Here is a 22986-nt window from a genome sequence, read left to right on the forward strand (position 1 = left end):
AAGGCAATAAATACAGCCATGTTTTGTAAGGATCACAAACATCCTGTAAAAAAAGGCAAAGTCCGTTTTATTCACCAGATTCTCTCTTGGAGGCCACATTGCCTGCCTTTGGAAAAATTATTTTGATTCTCATCACAGGGTGAGGATTAGATTTTAAGGACATACTTTGAGAAATAAGATATGATTCATTAATGAACTTGTTTAAGGTAACTGATAGCACTTTTTTTAATGTGGCAAAAACAACCACTTAAATTCATGCTCCCAGAAATTTCTAAGTACAAGACAAGACTGTCAGCCGCATGCATCTTGAGGTGGAGCAGGTCTTCAACATCTACATTCTACCTGACTGAAACTCTATACCTACTAGGCAAGCAATAACTCCCCATGCCCCTATCTCCAGTTCCTAAGTGCAAGTTTTGTTTGTTTGTTTTCCATTTTGAAGATTGTAAATGGTTTGATATACCTTTATGATGTGTGGAGACAGAAGCTGAGTAGGTCTGAATCTTCTCTCTGTAAAAGAGGAAAGCATCATCAGAGACCAAGAAGACTTACTCTTTGTCACTACTTCAGGACATAATACACTGAATGGGAAAAGTTATACAGTCTTCTCTTACTATGTTAAAAGCATTTTATGAACCAGGTTAAAAAAAAAAAAGAGTCTGCTGCCTCTTCTTCCAAGAATTGGCTTTCTAGGATATAACGCAGATAAAATAAAAGGAGAAATGAATGAATATATACTGAAACCAAGATGCTTAGTTAGAGGGAAACTGAGAAGAAGGAAGAAGGGATGTAAAGTTCTGGGAACAAGGCAGATGGGGGTCTAGTTTTTCATACAGTAAAGTTGACTCCAAAATCATCTTAGCATGTGTGACCATACAATTCAAAGATTCTGCCTTTATTCAGCAGCCCTGAAGTAGAACTGATCCTTTTACATTGCAATTGGACTGTAGTCATTAATATAAACTGTTCTATATTGTAAAATATGAAAATATTGAGAAAGAATAAAATTCCACCTCTCCAATCAGTAGCAAACATGAGATCTGGAAAACTTTAAAATTCTAGGATAAAAATAAAATCAAATTGATAACAACACAAGAACTTTGAAAAATACTGAAGTGTTAAAAAAAAGTATTTGATAAAAATGGAACACATTCTTAAAAATAATTTCAAGAATATAAACAAAATAAATGTACTCAAATTTTTTGTTCAAAAACCATTCACAGCTTTTCAACATAAATACCTCATACAACATTTCTTGCTTAAAGACAATGGAGTGATATTTATTTATAAGAAAATGTTGAATATGTATAAAAGGGACAGAATGACATTAGTCAGAACATATAAAACTCTTGTGCATATTTTTTGGGAGTGGATTCAAAGATGAAACAAAATTTTAAACTAATCAAAGTCAGGAACTCAAAAAATGGAAGCACATTTTTCCATTGTATAGGTGTAGAATAGGTAAATAATCTCATATTTCTGGAACTTACAAAAGTAATTAAATTTGCCATTGTTGAGAACTATCTGTTGTATTACTAGTCTAAGCCTGGATTGTAACACTAGATTACCTGGGTTCAAACTGGGCATGAACCATTACTAGTGTTATGAATTATTTTTCAGTCTGACAAACAGAAATATTAACATTGCATACCTCTTTGAGTTGTGAAATTACACACATAAAGTTATATGTCAGGCACTTTAGTAAGTCCTTGAAAAATGATAGATACTATTGTCAGACTTTGAGACATCCTAATTTTTTTATTATTATAAGTAATGTTTAGTTTATTTGCTATGCTTCTTTGTATGGAAGCCATAATTTCCAATGAATTAAATAATAGAAGTAGAATTTCTGGGTCAAAATATATAAACATTTCAAAGGTTTTTAATAGCAGTCAGACTATATAAGGATATACCTAAGAATACATTTCCCTTCTTCCTTTTGAAGATGATTCCTTTAACTTAAAGGCACAAAATTTTAATTAATAGGCAACACTGATATACCATTACTTAAAAATGGAACTTGTAATCATTAAGTTGGCATGTTTTTACAATTTGAAATAATTTTGTGTGTGTGTGAATTGCCTGTCTCTGCAGGATATGCATATTTACACCAGGATATTGATATTTTACTTGTTGATAAATAATCCAACATTATTTTTTATAAAGATAGAACCATATCATTAAAGTTGTAATTATATAGTAGTATATGGAGTATATATAACAATAGATTAATTAACAATGACTGAAATATATGGAGATAAACTCTTTATCCTTCATGGTGGAAAATCATGAATATTAGATTATCAATATAATAATAAGAAATTAAACATAGCCTAGCAAGGGAGAAAACAAAATAATAAGCAAGGGAATTTAGACCAAAAAACAAAAGAGAATTAGAAAATTTGCTTAAAACATGATGAAAGAAATTTTAAATATTAGATTTGACAATGAATTTAAATAAATTAATGTTCTATTAAATCATTAAGTATCTTTGAATGGGTTTTACAAATGACTGAAGTATACAATTTGGGGGAAAGGAAAAATTAACATCAAATGCAAAAGCAATACAGTATTGTAAAGTAAAATAAAGTAAAAATAAAAATTTATATTAAAAAAAGAATAAAACCAATAAGCTACTATAAAAAAAATCAAATGTTACAGAAAATTTAAAGTATACTTGAATTTTAAAGTAAAACTGAGAAATTTTTAGTTTAAAAGGAAAAATTAGAGGCTAATTTCCTCTAAGTTCTTTTAAATGTGTAAATCTAGACCATTTTCTTTTTAATTTGATATTCAAATGAAAATAAATTAGATCAAATAGTCCCTATGTATAAACATACCTGTGTAAATTAGGGCTTCCCTCACAGCTCAGTTGGTAAAGAATCTGCCTGAAATGCAGGAGACCTCGGTTCAATTTCTGGGTCAGTAAGATCCACTGCAGAAGGAATAGGCTACCCACTCCAGTATTCATGCACTTCCCTTATGGCTCAGCTGGTAAAGAATCTGCCTGCAATGTGGGAGACATGGGTTTGATCCCTGGTTTGGGAAGATTCCCTGGAGAAGGGAAAGGCTACCCACTCCAGTACTCTGGCCTGGAGAATTCCATGAACTGTATAGTTCATGGGGTAAATGAACCTGACTAAGAAATCTAAAAATTAAGGAATTAATTTTTAAATAAATTGATTATTTGGGGAAAAAACAAGTTAGCTGGTTTGTCACTCGTACAATACCTAAATAAATCCAGAACATTTGAAAACCAAAAGTGAAATGCAATCATTTAAAAGAAAAACAGAGGTAAATGTAATCATTTAAAAGAAAAGGGATACATTTTTTAAATAAATTTAAAAGAAAAATAGAGGAAAATGTAATCATTGAAAAGAAAATAGAGGTAAATTTTTACTGAACTTACCAGCACACAAAAGTTTTTCTAAGCTTATGAAGAATGATAGAAATTTTACATATTTACATCATTAAACTTGGCACTATAAAAATAAGATCATTTAGATGCAAAAGAAAACTATAAATAAGTTATACAGCAATTTTAAAACTATGAACATATGGGCCACAAATATGACAAACATTGGGTTAGTGTCATGTATAAAGGAATCTTAAAATACACAGAATAGCACTGAAACATGTATATCATCATATGTGAAATAGATCGCCAGTTGAGGTTCAATGCATGAGACAGGCTGCTCAGGGCTGGTGCACTGGGATGACCCTGAGGGATGGGTTGGGAAGGAAGGTGGGAGGGAGGGTCAGGATGGGAAACACATGTACACGCATGGCTGATTCATGTGAATGTATGGCAAAAACTACCATAATATAGTAAAGTAATTAGTCTCCAATTAAAATTTAAAAAAATTTAAAAATATACACAGGAAAGCACTAGTAAACCAATAAAAGGCCATAACCTGACAATTCCCAGGATATTGATCCTCATTAGTGATGAGACTAAAATTAAAACAGCAATGACATTGCTTCAGTATGAAGTTGCTTAAGATATTTAAAACTTATAAGTCAACATGGATGAAGAGAAAGTGAAAATAGTTACTCTCATGCTCTCCTAGTGAGCGTGTTTATCATGTGAACTTCCAGTTATTACAAAATATATGTCAGGAGCTTCAATAAAGTCCTCAGCCAACCTGGTTATTTTTTTCCCTGTATGTTTTCTAATGAAAAGAATCAGACATAGGTGTGTATATGTGATCTTTACACACAATAATATTATCAGATTATTATTTATTAAAGCAAATATTAGAAACAATCTCAACAGATTCATAGTAAAGAAGTTATAGAATATAATTATAGGGGAAAGCCATGTATAATTAAAATTATATTGGAATAACATGCAATAACATGATAAAAAGTTAATTATGTAATGTTCAGTGAAGAAAATGGAATATTCATTGGAAACAGTATACATAAAACGTATATCTCAAAGACAAAATGGAATAGACTATGACAAAATATGGATAATCACTTGTATCACATGGAGTCAAGATTGTTGGGAGAAATATCAATAATTTTAGATATGCATATGACATCACCCTAATGGCAAGAAGTGAAGAGGAACTAAAGAGCCTCTTGATGAAGGCGAAAGAGGAGAGTGAAAAAGCTGGCTTAAAATTCAACATTCAAAAAACTAAGATCATGGCATCCAGTCCCATCATTTCATGGCAAATAGATGGGGAAACAGTGACAGACTTTATTTTCTTGGCCTCCAAAATCACTGCAGATGGTGACTGCAGCCATGAAATTTAAAAAAAAAAAAAAATGCTTGTTCCTTTGAAGAAAAGCTGTGACAAATTAGACAGCATATTACAAAGCAGAGACATTACTTTTCTGACAAAGATCCATATAGTCAAAGCTATGGTTTTTCCAGTAGTCATGTATGGATGTGAGTTGAACCATAAAGAAGGCTGAGCACTGAAGAATTCAGGCTTTAGAACTATGGTGCTAGAGAAGACTCTGGAGAGTCCCTTGGACAGCAACGAGATCAAACCAGTCAATTCTAAAAGAAATCAACCCTGAATATTCATTGGAAGGACTGATGCTGAAGCTGAAGCTCCAGTATTTTGGCCACCTGATGCAAAGAGCTGAATCATTGGCAAGGAACTGTTGCTGGTAAAGATTGAAGGAAGAGGAGAAAAAGGCGACAAGGATGAGATGGCTGGATGACATCACCAACTCAACGGACAAGAATTTGAGCAAACTCCAGGAGATAGTGAAGGACAGGTAAGCCTGGCATGCTGTAGTCCACAGGTTCACACAGAGCTGGACACAACTGAGTGACTTAAAAACAACAACACATGACTAAACATCAGAATTATTTAGGAAATTAAAAAATAATAATATACCTCAGTTTCATCTACAGATATTTGAGTGGAATTGGGCATCTTCATGTTTAAAAGCCATGATTACTCTTTACTTGACTAAGCTGCACTGGGTAGGGAAGATCTCTTTCAGAAGGAAATGGCAACCCGCTCCAATAGTCTTATCAGGAAAATCAAGACAGAAATGCCAGGATAGAGGAGCCTGGTGGGCTATAGTCCATGGGTCACAAAAGTCAGATATGACTTAGTGACTAAACAGCAACAACAAAAACAACAACTTCATTACTTAAAGCTGAAAATGATTGAACATGGACTAAAAGAAGGATTTTCATTTACAGGTATATACTTCAATAATATGTTCAATAAGCATTGTGGTACATTTGGCATTTTTAAAGAAATACACTTGGTGGCTCAGCTAGTAAAGAATCCATCTGCCAGTGCAGGAGACACTAGAAATGTGGGTTTGATCCTTGAGTAGGGAAGATCCCCTGGAGAAGGAAATGGCAACCCACTCCAATATTCTTGCCTGGAAAATTCGATGGACAGGGGAGCCTGGTGGGCTAAAGTCCACGGGCTTGCAAAGAGTCAGACATGACTGAGCGTGCGCGCACACACACAGACATTCTATTGAGTTCCAAAGATTCTGTCTTGGTCTTTGTATTAGTCAACGATCTTCAGAGAAACAGAACCTTTAGAACATGTATATAGAAAGAAAAAAGAGCTTTATTTTAAGTAATTGATTCATGCTACTGTAAGGGCTGGCAAGTTCAAACCCTGTAGCACAGACCAGAAGATGGTAGAGTGAGGGAAGAGTTGATGTTTCTGTCTTGATTCTGAAATTGATCTGGAGGCTGAATTCTTTGCTCCTCAGGGTACCTGTCTTTCCTATTAAGGTCTTCAAAGGACTGAACGAGGTCCCCCTACATTGTAGTTGGCAATCTGCTTTACTTAAAATCTGATTTAAACGTTAAACACTTCTAAAAATTACCTTCACAGTAACATCTAGACTGATGTTTGTCTAAAACTGAGATACCCTTGTGTAGCCAAGTTGAACTATTAAAATTCACTACACAATCTTCTAGTCAAAATGATAAAATGTTATAAAGTCATTAAAATAAAATATTTTAATTTCTCCCAAATGAGATACTCTAATGATATCCAATAAAACCTTTCAGGAGTTTTCAATTAAATTACATGTCTAAGAAACTTATAAATGTCTACTTATGTCTCAGATCAAGCTGCTAGGAGATATTCAACCTGGTGCTCTGTGATGACCTAGAGGGGTAGGATGGGGTGGGAGTGGATGGGGGCAGGTTTGTATACTTGTGGCTGATTCATACTGTTGTATGTCGGAAGCCAACACAATGTATGTCAGAAGCCAACACAATATTGTAAAGCAATTATCTTCCAATTAAAAATGTATTTGAAAAGACTAAAAAAGATTTTTCAGATTATTAATTGGTATTCTGCAACTTTGTTTATATCAATGCCTCAAACTCATCTAAACTATAGTCAGCCTTTTCTGCAACTGGGTAGGAAGAAAATAGTTCAGGAGAGAGGAGCCTAGTAACAGTTAACTTTCAGTGGACTTGAAGAGCTCACTGTGGGCCATACTGTGTTTTATTTATTTTAACTTCAGGAGTTAAAAGTGAGAATTTTCAGGTAGATGAGGCACAGTCACTTCTTCTTCCTACCTCTGAGTTTCCATCTCATTTGCTTGGCAGTAAATGCTCCAATACATGTAACATTCTTTATTATTTTTCATCATTTCCTGTGGGATGTTTCCTCAGGGTCTCAAGTGAGATCCACCACCATGCTGCATGCTCTGTTTATTGCAGAACTAAATGAAGCATGCCAGGCAGCATCTGAAAACAATTAAAAATAATTGAAATGAGCTGTGGACTCGACTAGTCTCATTAAGTTTAATATTTCATCCTTCTCACATTGAGGGATTTAGATCTGAACTTCCAATCCCTCAGGTCTCCTGCTGGCAAAAGGGATCCATTTCCCAGGGCAGATAAATGGCCATCAGTTTAGGATTCTGGGACTGCAATCTACAACCAGGCAGGGAAAAGATCTGATCACCACCAAGAGGTTTCTAGAGAGAGGAAACAACGTCTCTCTCCACTAGCTGCCTCTGAGCAGCTGCTTTATGAATTAATAAACATCACCATGAATATGCACACATTCCTTATTAAGAATTCACAAGCACATTAATCAAGTAGTTCACAGGCAACTCAGGATATTAAAGTTAGATTTTCTATAGCTTTTCTTTGAGAGAAAGAGAGAGAGAGAGAGAGGGACAGACAGAGAAGAAACTAAAAAATTTAAAGTATCTCTTTATAGGGAAGTTAAAGTAATAAAAAAAAAGTTTGAAAAATTCCTGAGATGAGATGGCATTACCGAAGCCCACATTATGGTAACTTCAACACAAAAAACTTTAATATTTCAAATGCTATGTTGTGATCAATTTGATAGCTATGTCAAAATAATATGTATACTATTCTGCAGAATATAAAATGCCTATCCTAGATGACAGTGTTTCTGAGTGGATAAAGCCATTCCTCCCCCCCCCCCCTTTTTTTTTTTGTACCCAGAAAGGCCAGGGAAATTTAGTTGTGAGGCAATTATTCTTAGCAAGATATTTAACATGATTCAGTCACAGGTATGAGGAAATGAGATTAGCTTTTACCATGAAGAATGACTTAGATGTAAGCTTGGAATAATGTGTGTATAAGAAAGATAAAGGCAGGTATTTTATTAAACTGATAGTACTTGTGAGATTATTCTATAGGCAGTACCGCGGATTTGCATGTTTGACAAAAAAGAGCACTGGGAAGCTTCAAAGGACAATTGACCTTTTAATTTTTCTATTTCAGGAAGATCTGATTACCCTTAGGCTTATCTTACAATGTTCTTCCCCTGTCAAATGTGGAACACTAATATTACAATTAATTCTGAATGATCATGTTGATGAGGCTTGGAGAGTTAGAATCCCTTTAATTTCTTTTTAAATGTGTATGAGTAAATAAGCCACTGGAGAAACTCAAACATTTAAAATAAATGACCCTTTTTACATAATATTGTAAATTCATGCTTATTCTCATCAGTGCTATATTTAGCAATAACACATACCTTTCTGCCTCGTCTAATTTTTTTCCTCCTTGCAAGACATGTTCTTTATGATAATAACACTGAGAATTTACTGAACACTTTCTACGTGGCAAGCACTATTCTCAGTACTTTGCAATTTACCATGGCAGATAGCAGACTTCAGTTCAGTTCAGCCGCTCAGTCGTGTCCGACTCTTTGCTACCCCATCAATCACAGCACGCCAGGCCTCCCTGTCCATCACCAACTCCCAGAATTCACTCAGACTCACGTCCATCGAGTTAGTGATGCCATCCAGTCATTTCATCCTCTGTCGCCCCTTTTCCTCCTGCCCCCAATCCCTCCCAGCGTCAGAGTCTTTCCCAATGAGTCAACTCTTCGCATGAGGTGGCCAAAGTACTGGAGTTTCAGCTTTAGCATCAGTCCTTCCAAAGAAATCCCAGGGCTGATCTCCTTCAGAATGGACTGGTTGGATCTCCTTGCATTCCAAGGGACACTCAAGAGTCTTCTCCAACACCACACTTCAAAAGCATCAAATGACATAAAAAGAAGCTGAAGACTAAACCAGGTTCTGGAATGTCACTGTTCTCACAATCCCTGGAAAGAAATAGGGAGCTTGTGGAGAGTTTTAATCATGGTAGTTTAACCCTGACTTTTTGAGAAAATACTGATTGAAAATAAAAATCTGTATTAAGAGGCTATTGCCATGGTCTACTGAGAGATACACCTCTATTTTTTGCCTGAGTATGCTAGGAGAGTGTCTTATATGAATTTAAACAATGTGTAGATAGATGGAGTTATAATAAATAGTCAGTGAAAACATAGGTATGAATTACAGTAGTGTTGTAAGTACAGAGATAGATAGTTTTTGTTTTGTTTTGTTTGATGTGGTATTGAGACCAGCTCAACAAGCAGGGTTTTTGAAAGTGTGATATGGTGAAAGAATGAGAAACGAGACACAAGAATCCAGAGAAAAGTGAGGATCAGGGGACCAACATCGCTCCAAGGTGGAGGTGCAGAAACTGATCCAAGCCAGCTTTATTATACTCTCAGCCATGAATGAAAGCATATGTGGGGAGTTAAACTATAACTCATGTGGCCTTCAGGGCCAAAGAACAAAATGATCATTAACCATTGAGTAATTAGGAAACAGTAATCAATAACAAATCAGTAACTAAGACTAATATAATTATCTATAGATTTTTCACCAGATACATAAAACATGGGACTCTGAGACACCAGTTGAGAAACAGTCTGGGGTTGATTTTCCAACCCCTGGATCATATCTTGTTTTCAAGATTATGAACTGTTCCCTCTGGATTTGTTCCGAGAGTCTCATACCTTATAGCATCCAGTTTATCAATAATTATAAATTTCTTTTGTGGCCCGTGCCAGGGCCTGCTTTTCTTTTATTCTTCCTGTCTCCTACAATGTGGGGCTGTGAGGTATGCAGGTTCTTAGTTCCCCAACCAGGATCAAACCCATGGGCCCTGAAGTGGAAGCATGGAGTATCAACCACTGAACAGCAAAGGAAGTCCTGGCCCTAAGTACATTTTAATTTCTTCATCTCTTTCATAGAACTAAATGGATACATTTGCCTACTCCTTTCTCTTAATAAATGTGTTATGTAGATATTCAGGACTTCCTAGGTGGTGCTAGTGGTAAAGAATCTGCCTGCTAATGCAGGAGATGTAAGAGACACAGGTTCAATCCCTGGATCAGGAAGATCCCCTGGAGGAGAGAACAGCAACCCACTCCAGTATTCTTGCCTGGAGAATCCAATGGACAGAGAAGCCTGGCAGGCTTCAGTCCACTGAGTTGTAAAGAGTGAGATAGGACTGAAGCAACTTACCACGTACACATGTACGTAGATACCCAGGTAAACAAGTATACAAAATGAAGAAAAGATTATTTTCTATAGAAGAGTGGATTTGAAATTTTATTAGCAAACAATAATTCTCAGTGCAAACTTTTCTGGTTGTGTCATTCTTTTTCTTTTTAGGCTGATGGCCAACACTAATCACCATGACTACATGCAATTACAACTCCCTATTGAGAGGAAAGTGAAAATGATTTTGAGATGATTATGGCTCCATCAATATGCTTCTTGCATCATAAATCTCAAATTTAAAGTATTAAGACAGTCTAAAGGAAAGATAGCAATCAAGACTACACTAAAATAATATAAAACACAAATTTTTCTGTGTCTTTAGAGTTCTTTTACTCTTTATTGTTCCTCTTCCACTTGTTCAGAAATACAAAAATCTCACTTATAGGTACAGTCCCCTTTTGAAATTCTAGTGTGAGGAAGTGACTTCTGTTGTCATCAGCAAGAAAATGAGAGCAAGAATTTGAGACATGCAATAAAGAAACAGGACTAAAAACTATTTTTATGAAATGGCTATAGTGAGGGTAAAGTTTCTTAAAGTCTAAACATTATATCAAGAAACAGAGAGTAAAAAATAACTGTGAAGAAAAAAACTGACATATTATGCTTTGGAAGGAAGTCATTGTGGCAAAATTAAGCTATGGATGCAAATATATACATGAAATACAAATATAGATATAAAGACAGATGATGGTAGAGATACAGAAACAATCATATTTAAATATATTATAACATAAATATATATATGTATATGTACTTGGGCTAGAATTAACAATTTTGTCTCTATATCTTAGTCTCTGTACATATTTATACATATATATCTATATACATATTGGTGTATATGTATCTATGTATATCCATGTATATGTATAAATATATCTATACATATATTAGCCTTATATATACATATTCATATAAACCTATAAATCCCCATATATTTATATGTATATATAAAAATTCATATATGTATACATATATATTTTTTTCCTTGGAAGAGATAGCAAGGGAACATTTCATGCAAAGATGGGCTCAATAAAGCACAGAAATGGTATGGACTTAACAGAGGCAGAAGATACTAAGCAGAGGTGGCAAGAACACACAGAAGAACTATTCAAAAAAATCTTAAAAACCCAGATAATCACGATGGTGTGATCACTCACCTAGAGCCAGATATCCTGGAATGCAAAGTCAAGTAGGCCTTAAGAAGCATCATGATGAACAAAGCTAGTGGAGATGATGGAATTCCAGTTGAGCTACTTCAAATCCTAAAAGATGATGCTGTGAATGTGCAGCACTCAATATGCCAGGAAATTTGGAAAACTCAGCAGTGGCCACAGGACTGGAAAAGGTCAGCTTTCATTCCAATCCCAAAGAAAGGCAATGCCAAAGAATGTTCAGACTACTGCACAACTGAACTCACTTCCATGCTAGCAAAGTAATACTGAAAATTCTCCAGGCTAGGCTTCAACAGTATGTGAACTGAGAACTTCCAGATGTTCAAACTGGATTTAGAAAAGGCAGATGAACCAGAGATCAAACTGCCAACATCTGTTCAATCACAGAAAAAGCAAGAGAATTCCAGAAAAACATATACTTCTGCTTTATTGACTATTCTAAAGCCTTTGACTGTGTGGATCACAACAAACTGTGGAAAATTCTTATAGAGATGGGAATACCAGACCACCTGACTTGCCTCCTGGGAAACCTGTAGGCAGGTCAAGAAGCAAAAGTTAGAAACCAACGTGGAGAAACGGGCTGGTTCAAAACTGGGAAAGGAGTACGTCTAGGCTGTATACTATCATCCTGCTTATTTAACTTATATGCAGAGTACATCATATGAAATGCTGGGCTGGAAGAAGCTCAAGCTAGAATCAAGATTGCCAGGAGAAATACCAATAACTTCAGATATCAGATGACACAACCCTTATGGCAGAAAGTGAAGAGGAACTAAAGATCCTCTTGGTGAAGGTGAAAGAGGAAAATGAAAAAACTGGCTTAAACACAACATTCAAAAATGAAGATCATGGTATCTGGTCCCATCACTTTATGGCAAATAGATGGGGTAACAGTGGAAACAATGGCTGACTTTATTTTCTTGGGCTCCAAAATCGCTGCAGATGGTGACTGCAGTCATGAAATTAAAAGACACTTGCTCTTTGAAAGAAAAGCTATGACCAACCTAGACAGTGTATTAAAAAGCAGAGACATTACTTTGTCAGCAGAGGTCCATCTAGTGAAAGATATGGTTTTTCTAGGAGTCATGTATGGATGTGAGAGTTGGACCATAAAGAAGGCTGAGCACTGAAGAATTCATGCTTTAGAACTGGGGTGCTGGAGAAGACTCTTTCGAGTCCCTTGGATTCCAAGGAGATCAAACCAGTCAATCCGGAAGAAAACCAATCTTGAATATTCATTGGAAGGACTGATGCTGAAACTCCAGTACTTTGACCACCTGTTGTGAAGAGCAACATTTGAAAAGACCTCGATGCTGGGAAAGATTGAAGGCAGGAGGAGAAGGATGAGATGGTTGGATGGCATCACAGACTTAATGGACATGAGCTTTAGCAAGCTCTGGGAGATGCTGTAGGACCAGGAAACCTGGCATGCTGCAGTCCATAGGGTCACCAATTTAAGGACACGACTAAGGGACTAAACAACAACAAAAATATTCATTTTTCCCTAGGATTTTAGCAGAGCTTCATATAGAGCAGAAATGATAAGAATGGTTAAACAAAAGTCATTTAAACTTAACCAGTATTTTAAAACCTTAGGATCTATGTAGCAGTCTAGGGAAACAAGTGTCAGACATTCAATTATGCCATCAGGAACATTTGGATAAAAGAGGAGACCCAGAAGAAATGTTATTCATGGCTCTTTTTAGCTATAATTTGATTTGTTTTGATTAAGTCATTTTAGAACTAACAAGGAATGGAAGTGTGGTTGATGGATATTATACTACCAAGTTTCTCAGAAGAAAGGAAAATGGAAACAATTGTTCGTTTTTACTAACATATAATATCAAAATGTGTTGAGATTGTGTTTAGTTGAAATATTTTCTTTAAATTAGTTATAAAAATTCTCCAGAGGACTTATTTATGACCATACTTACAAACTATTATTTTTTTATTAACCTTTTTTTTTGGTTAGTGAATATCCTTTATCATAATGATAAATATGTTTGTGAATTCCTTCTCTTCAAATAGTCCTTGAAAAATCGCACTACTCCGACAACCATCTTGTTGCCTTATTGTCTGTTTAATTTGTTTTATACCTTGAACAGTACATGTTTACTCTATGTAGAAATTTACTTTCTCATAATTGGTTGGATTTGAGCCATCCTGGATTTGATTATATCATTTCTTCCTCACATTATACATGTCTACACCCAAAATTGAATGCTTCCAATTTAAAAGATGAACTATAACCAAAATTCATAAATGAAATATGCATAGCAATGTACTTTTTTTATTGACCAAGATAGCCTTGATTTTTCCCTCAGCTTGACTAAAATTTAGGTAGGTTTCTTCCTGACAATAGACTCCTAACCTCCCATTTCTTACAGCATTTACTGTAAAAAACTTGCAACTGTAAATTCTTAATCTGCCATTTTGTGATATAAATCTCTTCCCAGCCTTAACAGTTTTACAACCTAGGATTGTGTTTCTCAAGGAGCTGGAAGTCATCCAGTTCAATAAGATAAACAGAATAAATGTCAATTGGTAAACACAGATGAACAAATCACATTGACTCCTACATCCTCCCGTACCTGCCCTCTAGCTCACTCCAGGATTAAAAAATTTTGCCTTATGTTTCACTGGAGTTAAGTTCAGTAATAGAGTTTCCATTGCCTGTTTAACTTGTCTAGGGTAATTTTCTTCAATGTTTCCAAATTTTATGCTTTATTTTGATATATTTTATGGATGATATCAGGGATTTTTTCAAAAGTTGAAAATTATATCAGAACTTAACAGAAAAAGTAAAATTAAGAATTGTATATCTCTAATAATCTGATTTTATATTTAATTACATAGCAAATGTCATTAAATAAAAAGGTAGGTTTAATGAGTTTGATATGGACCCAGTTTTATGAAGGAAGTGTATCAGTGTATTTGTATGTGTACATAAATAAAGAAAAAAGATAAAGTAGCTATCATCAGAAAGATCATCAAATAATTGAAAACTGGTTTTTCTGTTTTTCCTGAATGTTTTCCAAATTTTTAAACATAGATGTCAGTGTTTAAAATTACAACTAATATTTAACTCTTCAACTTTGAATTTTTATGCCATGATAGAGTCTACTGTTGGCAACTGGCTTAGAGGATATTCATCAGTTATGCTTGATGGGTCTCTTCCCCATAAAAAAAAAAAAAAAAAAGATTAAGCTATGTTTTCTCAGTTTTCTAAAGCCAATATAGAAACCTGTCTATAGAATATCAAAAACTTTCCTTGTAAGTTTCTAATAAGCTAATATTGAGGAGGGGAAAGGGAAATCCTGAGCTTCAAGATATAGAAACTAAATATGCCTTACAATCAGAGGAGTCAGTCTTCCACTGATTCAGCACACACAACACAAAAAGTTCCTGAAGGAAAAATTCTAAGTGTTTTTTCTCAAATTCCATTTGTATACTTGTCAAATGGAGATCTTCTTTCTAGGAAGAGTAATTTACCACTTGAATGAATTTCATTCTTGTTATATATGGATTCGGGAAAGAAGAAGGCAGAAAGGCAAAACTGCCGAGTTCAGGGTCTGAATTGTCAAGGTGTCAGAGTGACTGTCTATCATTTTTGTACTTAGGTAAATGTCGGTATTGTTGGAGAGCTTTTCTCCCATTTTTCTCAAACTTCTTCTCCTTTGTTTGTCTGGCTAAAACAATCGATTAATATATTGGTGTGCTATAGCTATAAGCCCTACAGGTGTTTATCAGAGGGTCACATGGCTGCCAAAATAGAATGCCCCCAGCTTTGTAAATAGCACTCATGCATGGAAAAAAAGCATTAATATAATAGGGAAAAAAGCAGTTTGCATTGTTGTGTTATTGTATTGTCTGTATTTTTTTTTTCTTTGTGATGGAGAAGTGTTAAAAGGAGGCTGAGGAAATGTACAAGTTGACATGTTTTTTTTAAAGTAATAAACATATTTAACAAACATGTTACTTTAAGAGAAGTTGAAAGGTTTAATAAGATAAATGTAAGATTATTTGCATAATAAAAATATTTTTCACATCACAAAAAGTTTCAAGGGAGATTCTAAAATAGATATCTCCCCTACACAGGAAACAACAATGTAAATGGTAACAGGATCATATTTATCAATAATTACCTTACTGTAAATGGGTTGAATACCCCAATCAAAAGACAAAGACTGGCTGAATGGATACAAAAACAAGAGCCTTATATATGCTGTCTACAAGAGACCCACCCAAACCTAGGGACACATACAGACTGAAAGTGAAGGGCTGGAAAAAGATATTTCATGCAAATGGAGACCAAAAGAAAGCAGGAGTAGCAATACTCATATCACATAAAATAGACTTTGAAATAAAGGCTGTGAAAAGAGACAAAGAAGGACACTACATAATGATAAAAGGATCAATCCAAGAAGAAGAGATAACAATTATAAATATATATGCACCCAACATAGGGACACTGCAATATGTAAGGCAAATGCTAACAAGTAATAAAGGGGAAATTAACAGTAACACAATACTAGTGGAAGACTTTAATACCCCATTCACACCTATGGATAGATCAACTAAACAGAAAATTAGCAAGGAAACACAAACTTTAAATGATACAATGGACCAGTTAGACCTAATTGATATCTATAGGACATTTTACCCCAAAACAATGAATTTCACCTTTTTCTCAAGTGCACACAGAACATTCTCCAGGATAGATCTCATCCTGGGCCATAAAGATAGCCTTGGTAAATTCAAAAAATTGAAAACACTTCAAGCATCTTTTCTGATCACAGTGGGGGTAAGATTAGATGTCAACTACAGCAAGGAGATCCAACCAGTCCATTCTAAAGGAGATCAGCCCCGGATGTTCTTTGGAAGGAATGATGTTAAAGCTGAAACTACAGTACTTTGGCCACCTCATGCAAAGAGTTGACTCATTGGAAAAGACTTTGATGCTGAGAGGGATGAGATGGCTGGATAGCATCACCGACTCGATGGATGTGAGTTTGAGTGAACTCCGGGAGATGGTGATGGACAAGGAGGCCTGGTGTGCTGCAACTCATGGGGTTGCAAAGAGTCGGACATGACTGAGCGACTGAACTGAACTGAACTGACAGGAAAAAAAAAAAAAAAAAAAACTATTAAAAATACAAACATATGGAGGCTAAACAACACGCTTCTGAATAACCAACAAATCACAGAAGAAATCAAAAAAAGAAATAAAAATATGCATAGAAATGAATGAAAATGAAAACACAACAATCCAAAACCTATGGGATTCACTGAAAGCAGTGCTAAGGGGAAGGTTCATAGCAATACAAGCTTACCTCAGGAAACAAGAGAAAAATGAAATAAATAAACTAACTTTACACCTAAAGCAACTAGAAAAAGAAGAAATGAAGAACCCCAGGGTTAGTAGGAAAGAAATCATAAAAATTAGGGAAGAAATAAATGAAAAGGAAACAAAGGAGACTATAGCAAAAAGCAACAAAACTAAAAGTGGTTCTTTGAGAAGATAAATAAAATAGACAAACCATTAGTCAGACTTATCAAGAAAAAAAGGGAGAAGAGTCAAATTAACAAAATTAGAAATGAAAATGGAGAAATCACAACAGACAACACAGAAATACAAAGGCTCCTAAGAGACTACTACCAGCAACTATATGACAATAAAATGGACAACTTGGAAGAAATGGACAAATTCTTAGAAAAGTATAACCTTCCAAAACTGAACCAGGAAGAAACAGAAAACCTTAACAGACCCATCACAAGCATGGGAATCAAAACTGTAATAGAAAATCTTCCCACAAACAAAACCCAGGACCAGATGGCTTCACAGGTGAATTCTACCAAAAATTTACAGAAGAGTTAACACCTATCCTACTCAATCTCTTCCAAAAAATTTCAGAGGAAGGTAAACTGCCAAACTCATTCTATGAGGCCACCATCACTCTAATACCAAAACCAGACAAAGATGCCACACACACACACACAAAAAGAAAACTACAGGCCAATATCATTAATGAACATAGATGCAAAAATTCTTAACAAACTTCTAGTAAACAGAATCCAACAACATATTAAAAAGATCATACATCATGACCAAGTGGGCTTTATCCAAGGGATCCAAGGATTCTTCAGTATTCACAAATAAATCAATGTGATAAAACACATTAACAAATTGAAAGATAAAAACCATATGATTATCTCAATAGATGCAGAGAAAGCCTTTGACAAATTAAACATCCATTTGTGATAAAAACCCGCCAGAAAGCAGATATAGAAGGAACATACCTCAACAAAATAAAAGCCACATATTATAAGCCCACAGCAAACATTATCCTCAATGGTGAAAAATTGAAAGCATTTCCCCTAAAGTCAGGAACAAGACAAGGGTGTCCACTCTCACCACTATTATTCAACATAGTTTTGGAAGTTTTACCCACAGCAATCAGAAAAGAAAAAGAAATAAAAGGAATCCAATTGGAAAAAAAGAAGTAAAACTCTCACTGTTTGCAGATGACATAATCTTCTACATAGAAAACCCTAAAGAAACCATCAGAAAATTACTAGAGCTAATCAATGAATATAGTAAAGTTGCAGAATATGAAATCAACACACAGAAATCCCTTGCATACACTAACAATGAGAAAACAGAAAGAGAAATTAAGAAAACAATTTCATTCACCATTGCAACAAAAATAATAAAATACTTAGGAATAAATCTACGTAAAGAAACAAAAGACCCATATATAGAAAACTATAAAACATTGATGAAATAATTCAAGGATGATACAAATAGATGGAGAAATATACCATATTCATGGATCATAAGAATCAATATAGTGAAAATGAGTATACTACACAAAGCAATCTATAGATTCAATGCAATCCCTATTAAGCTACCAATGGTACTTTTCACAGAACTAGAACAAATAATTTCACAATTTGTATGGAAATACAAAAAAAAAAAACTCGAAAAGCCAAAACAATCTTGAGAAAGAATGGAACGGGAGGAATCAACCTACCTGACTCAGACTGTACTACAAATTTATGGTCATTAAGACAGTATGGTCCTGGCACAAAAACAGAAATCTAGATCAGTGGAACAAAATAGAAAGCCCAGAGATAAATCCACACACCTAAGGTCCGTCTAGTGAAGGCTATGGTTTTTCCTGTGGTCATGTATGGATGTGAGATTTGGACTGTGAAGAAGACTGAGCGCTGAAGAATTGATGCTTTTGAACTGTGGTGTTGGAGAAGACTCTTGAGAGTCCCTTGGACTGCAAGGAGATCCAACCAGTCCATTCTGAAGGAGATCCACCCTGGGATTTCTTTGGAAGGAATGATGCTAAAGCTGAAACTCCAGTACTTTGGCCACCTCATGTGAAGAGTTGACTCGTTGGAAAAGACTCTGATGCTAGGAGGGATTGGGGGCAGGAGGAGAAGGGGACGACAGAGAATGAGATGGCTGGATGGTATCACTGACTCGATGGACATGAGTCTGAGTGAACTCCGGGAGTTGTTGATGGACAGGGAGGCCTGGCGTGCTGCGATTCATGGGGTCGCAAAGAGTCAGACACGACTGAGTGACTGAGCTGAACTGATGGACACCTTATCTTTGACAAAGGAGTTAAGAATATACAATGGAGAAAAGACAATATCTTCAACAAGTGGTGCTGTGGAAACTAGTCAACCACCTGTAAAAAAATGAAACTAGAACGCTTTTTAATACCATACATAAAAATAAACTCAAAATGGATTAAAGATCTAAACGTAGGACCAGAAACTATAAAACTCCTAGAGGAAAACGTCGGCAAAATACTCTCTGACATAAATCACAGCAGGATCCTCTTTGACCCACCTTCCAGAGTAACAGAAATAAAAACAAAAATAAACAAATGGGACCTAATTAAACTTAAAAGCTTTTGCACAATGAAGGGAACTATAAGCAAGGTGAAGAGAGCCTTCCAAATGGGAGAAACTGATAGCAAATGAAGCAACTGACAAAGAACTAATCTCAAAAATCTACAAGCAATACCTACAGCTCAATTCCAGAAAAATAAATGATCCAATCAACAAATGGGCCAAAGAATTAAACAGACATTTCCCAAAGAAGACATATGGATGGCTAACAAAGACATGAAAAGATGCTCAACATCACTCATTATCAGAGAAATGCAAATCAAAACCACAATGAGGTACCATCTCACACTGGTTAGAATGGCTGCAATCCAAAAGTCTACAAGCAATAAATTCTGGAGAAGGTGTGGAGAAAAGGGAACTCTCTTACACTGTTGGTGGGAATGCAAACTAATGCAGCCACAATGGAGAAGTATGGGGATTCTTTGAAAAACCAGAAATAGAACTGCCATACGACCCAGCAATCCCACTACTTGGCATACACACTGAGGAAACCAGAACTGAAAGAGACAGGTGTACCCCAATGTTCACTGCAGCACTGTTTACAATAGCCAGGACATGGAAGAAACCTAGATGTCCATCAGCAAATGAATGGATAAGAAAGCTGTGGTATGTATACACAATGAAATATTACTCAGCTGTTAAAAAGAATACATTTGAATCAGTTCTAATGAGGTGGATGAAACTGGAGCCTATTATATAGAGTGAAGTAAGTAAAAAAGAAAAACACCAATACAGTGTATTAATGCATATATATGGAATTTAGAAAGATGGTAACAATGCCCCTATATGCGAGACAGCAAAAAAGACTCAGATATAAAGAACAGACTTTTGGACTCTGTAGAAGACAAGGGTGGGATGATTTGAGAGAATAGCATTGAAACATGTACATTACCATATGTGAAAGAGATCGCCAGTTTAGGTTCAATGCATGAAACAGGGAGCTCAGGGCCGGTGCACTGGGATGACCCTGAGGGATGGGATGGGGTGGTAGATGGGAGGGGGGTTCAGGATGGGGGACACGTGTATAGCCATGGCTGATTCATGTCAATGTATGGCAAAAACTGCTACAATATTGTAAAGTAATTTGCCTCCAATTAAAATAAATTAATTTTTAAAAAGTAAAAATAAAATAAAACAGATATCTCTTTCTCTTGATTTTAACTACATTTTGTTTCCCCAAATTAGTTTTATGTAAACATTTAAAAATTCCATCAGATAACATATTTAAAAGTTAAAAAAAACAACATCTCTTTCTAAACATAGGGACAAATTTCATTGATGTTAGTAAATGCCAACAAATAATTATAAAAATTATCATTTTTGATTGATAGATAACACTGATCACAGTGTCTCCATCTACCTTTAAACCCAAATGAAAAGAATAGATACTAAATGAGTTATGTTGTCTTAAGATATAACACTTTTGAAAATATATGTGCATTCTGTGATCTAGTGTTTTCTTTAGTTGTGAAAGATTGCAATATGATTCCACAAGAGTGTTTGACTTGTGAAATAGCTGGAAACTCATTCTTGTACTTAAACAGCCTTACATGGTTCAGCTATGCAGCTATCTACTGGTGAAATCAGATATTGATGATTATTTTTTGACTTCTAACCTCCATGTAATAGAGATTAAGTGCTACTTGAGTGGACTCAATGTTGTCTAGTATTGTAACTCTAATAACTATATTACAATCATTGTAGAGAAGTAGAGCAGGGGGAGTGTTTGGGTGGCGGGTTAGCCCAACTGGCTTTCATGTCAATTATCTCCTTTATTAAATCCTAGATTAAGTAGTTTATAACCTGTGTGTCCGTTTTTATTTGTCTAATTAGCTACTGGGTGATACTGAATTTATCGGGTTTTATTTGTTGACCTGATAATTCTATCGTCTTTGAGACTGAATCCAAGTACTGCATTTCAGACTCTTCTGAACTATGAGTGCTACTCCATTTCTTCTAAGGGATTCTGGCCCACAGTAGTAGATATAATGGTCATCTGAGTTAAATTCATGCATTCTAGTCCATTTTAGTTCACTAACACCTAAAATATCAATGTTCACGCTTGCCATCTCCTGTTTGACCACTCCAATTTACCTTGAGAAATCTGTAGGCAGGTCAGGAAGCAACAGTTAGAACTGGACATGGAACAATAGACTGGTTCCAAATAGGAAAAGGAGCACATCAAGGCTGTATATTGTTGCCCTGCTTATTTAACTTCTATGCAGAGTACATCATGAGAAACGCTGGACTGGAAGAAACACAAGCTGGAATCAAGATTGCCATGAGAAATATCAATAACCTCAGATATGCAGATGACACCACCCTTATGGCAGAAAGTGAAGAGGAAGTAAAAAGCCTCTTGATGAAAGTGATAGAGGAGAGTGAAAAGGTTGGCTTAAAGCTCAACGTTCAGAAAACAAAGATCATGGCATCCGGTCCCATCACTTCATGGAAAATAGATGGGGAAACAGTGGAAACAGTGTCAGACTATTTTTTGGGGCTCCAAAATCTCTGCAGATGGTGACTGCAGCCATGAAATTAAAAGACGCTTACTCCTTGGAAGAAAAGTTATGACCAACTTAGATAGCATATTCAAAAGCAGAGAAATTACTTTGCTGACTAAGGTCCATCTAGTCAAGGCTATGGTTTTGTTTCTAGTAGTCATGTATGGATGTGAGAGTTGGACTGTGAAGAAGGCTGAGTGCCAAAGAATTGATGCTTTTGAACTGTGGTGTTGGAGAAGACTCTTGAGAGTCCCTTGGACTGCTAGGAGATCCAACCAGTCCATTCTGAAGGAGATCAGCCCTGGGATTTCTTTGGGAGGAATGATGCTAAAGCTGAAGCTCCAGTACTTTGGCCACCTGATGTGAAGAGTTGACTCACTGGAAAAGAGTTGATGTTGGGAGGGATTGGGGGCAGGAGGAAAAGGGGACGACCGAGGATGAGATGGCTGGATGGCATCACGGACTTGATGGACATGAATCTGAGTGAACTCCGGGGGTTGTTGATGGACAGGGAGGCCTGGCGTGCTGCGATTCATGGGGTCGCGAAGAGTCGGACACAATTGAGTGACTGAACTGAACTGAACTGAATATACCTTGATTAATGGATCTAACATTTCAGGTTCCTATACAAAGAAGAAAATGAAAGATATACCCATCTGAATGCAGAGTTCCAAAGGAGAGATAAGGAAACCTTTCTCAGTGATCAGTGGAAAGAAATAGAGGAAAACAATAGAATGAGGAAGACTAGAGATCTCTTCAAGAAAATTAGAGATACCAAAGGAACATGTCATGTGAAGATGGGCACAATAAAGGACAGAAATGGTATGGACCTAACAGAGGCAGAAGATATTAAGAAGAGGTGGCAAGCATACACAGAAGAACTATAAAAAAAAAGATCTTCATGACCCAGATAATCACAATGATGTGATCACTCACCTAGAGCCAGACATCCTGGAATGCGAAGTCAAGTGGGCCTTAGGAAGCATCACTACAAACAAAGCTAGAGGAGCTGATGGAATTCCCATTGAGCTATTTTAAAT

The sequence above is a fragment of the Budorcas taxicolor genome, chromosome 9, assembly GCF_023091745.1.
Source record: "Budorcas taxicolor isolate Tak-1 chromosome 9, Takin1.1, whole genome shotgun sequence".
Classification (NCBI taxonomy): Eukaryota; Metazoa; Chordata; class Mammalia; order Artiodactyla; family Bovidae; genus Budorcas; species Budorcas taxicolor.